Source organism: Trichechus manatus, unplaced genomic scaffold, assembly GCF_000243295.1.
Source record: "Trichechus manatus latirostris isolate Lorelei unplaced genomic scaffold, TriManLat1.0 scaffold00078, whole genome shotgun sequence".
Lineage (NCBI taxonomy): Eukaryota > Metazoa > Chordata > Mammalia > Sirenia > Trichechidae > Trichechus > Trichechus manatus.
This window is the reverse complement of record NW_004444014.1, coordinates 11,188,866-11,191,381: the sequence shown is the minus strand read 5'-3', so window position 1 is coordinate 11,191,381 and position 2,516 is coordinate 11,188,866. Positions and strand designations below refer to the sequence as shown.

At 37.2% G+C, this 2,516-nt stretch overlaps 1 protein-coding gene across 5 annotated transcripts in view; it reads left to right on the top strand.

The window, feature by feature from the left end:
* KIAA1328 (KIAA1328 ortholog) overlaps positions 1-2,516 on the top strand; it is a 354,269-nt gene that overhangs the window by 298,220 nt on the left and 53,533 nt on the right. The gene's annotated exons all lie outside the window — the stretch shown is intronic.

The following is a 2,516-nucleotide window of genomic DNA, read 5'->3' as shown; positions in this document are numbered from 1 at the left end:
AATTCATTCTGTGAATCCAGCATAATCCTGATAAGGCAAAGACACCGCAAAAAAGAAAATTACAGACCAATATCTCTCATGAATATAGATGGCAAAAATTCTGAACAAAATTCTAGCCAATAGAATTCAGCATCATATCAAAAAAATAACACACCATGACCAAGTAGGATTCATACCAGGTATGCAAGGATGGTTCAACATTAGAAAATCTATCAATGTAATCCACCACACAAATAAAAGGAAAGAAAACAATCACATGATCATCTCAGTTGACACAGAAAAGGCATTTGACAAAGTCCAACACCCATTCCTGATAAAGACTGTCAATGAAATAGATATAGAAGGGAAATTCCTCAACATAAAAAAGGGCATCTATGCAAAACCAATGGCCAACATCATTCTTAATGGAGAGAGGCTGAAAACATTCCCATTGAGGATAGGAATAAGACAAAGATGCCCTTTATCAGCACTCCTATTAAACATTGTGATGGAAGTCCTAGCTAGAGCAGTAAGGCAAGAAAAAGAAATAAAGGACATCCGAATTGGTAATGAAGAAGTTAAACTGTCCCTGTTTGCAGATGATATGATACTATACATAGAAAACCCAAAAGACTCCATGAGAAAACTACTGGAACTAATGGAAAGATTCAGCAGAGTAACAGGATACAAGATAAACATACAAAAATCGGTTGGATTCCTATACACCAATAAAGTGAACAATGAAAAGGAAATCAGGAAAACAATACCATTTATAATAGCCCCTAAAAGAATAAAATACTTAGTGATAAATATAACCAGAGATGTAAAAGACCTATACAAAGAAAACTATAAGACACTACTGCAAGAAACCAAAAGAGATCTACATAAATGGAAAAACATACCATGCTCATGGATAGGTAGACTCCACATTGTGAACATGACAATTCTAACCAAAGCAATTTACAAATACAGTGCAATCTTGATCCAAATACCAACAACATTCTTTAAAGAGATGGAAAAATTAATCATTAACTTTATATGCAAAGGGAAGAAGCCCCGAATAAGTAAAGCACTATTGAAGAAGAATAAAGTAGGAGGACTGGGAAACACACTACCCGACCTCAGAACCTCCTATACAGCTACGGTAGTCAAAACAGCCTAGTGCTGGTACAATGACAGATACATTGACCAATGGAACAGAGTTGAGAACCCACATGTAAATCCGTCCACCTATGGTCACCTGCTCTTTGACAAGGGCCCAAAGCCCATCAAATGGGGAACAAAGAGTCTTTTTAACAAATGGTGCTGGCAGAATTGGATGTCCATCTGCAAAAAAAGTGAAACAGGACCCATACCTCACACCATATACAAAAACTAATTCAAAATGGATCAAAGACCTAAATATAAAGCCAAAAACTATAAAGTTCATAGAAGAAAAAATAGGATCAATGCTAGAGACCCTAATACATGGCATTAACAGGTTACAAACCATAACCAACAACACACAAACTCCAGAAGACAAGCTAGATAACTGGGATCTTCTAAAAATTAAACACGCTCATCAAAAGACTTCACCAAAAGAGTAAAAAGAGAACCTACGGACTGGGGAAAAAATTTTGGCCATTACAAATCAAAGGTCTAATCTCTAAAATCTACAAGAAAATCCAACACCTCTACAACAAAAAGACAATCCAATTAAAAAATCGGCAAATGAAATGAACAGACACTTCACTGAAGAAGACATTCAAGCAGGCAACAGACACATGAAGAAATGCTCGCGAACACTAGCTATTAGAGAAATGCAAATGAAAACCATGATGAGATACCATCTCATCCTAGCATTACTGGCACGAATCAAAAAAACAGAAAATAACAAATGTTGTAGAGGCTGCGGGGAGATCAGAACTCTTATGTACTGCTTGTGGGAATGCAAAATGTAGAAAGCTAGAAATAGAAATACCATACGATCTAGCAATCCCACTCCTAGGAATATATCCTAGAGAAATAAGAGCCATCACACGAATAGATATATGCACACCCAGTTCATGGCAGCATTGTTCACAATAGCAAAAAGATGGAAACAACCTAGATGCCCATCAACAGATGAATGGATAAACAAACTGTGGTACATACACACAATGGAGTATTATACAATGATAAAGAACAATGATGAATCTGTGAAGCATCTCATAACATGGATGAATATAGAGGATATTATACTCAGTGTAATAAGTGAGTCACAAAAGGACAAGTACTGTATGAACCCACTACTGTAAAAACTCATGAAAAGGTTTATACAAAAAAAGAAACAATCTTTGATGGTTATGAGGGAGGGGAGGGGTTGGGGAGCGAACAGTAAATAGACAATAGATAAGTGGTAACTTTGGTGAAAGGCAAGACAGTACACAATACTGGGGAAGCCAGCACAACTTTTCCAAGGCAAGGTCATGGAAGCTCCATAGACACATCCAAACTCCCTGAGGGACTGAATTGCTGGGCTGAGGGCTGTGGGGACCATGGTCTTGGGGAACATCTAG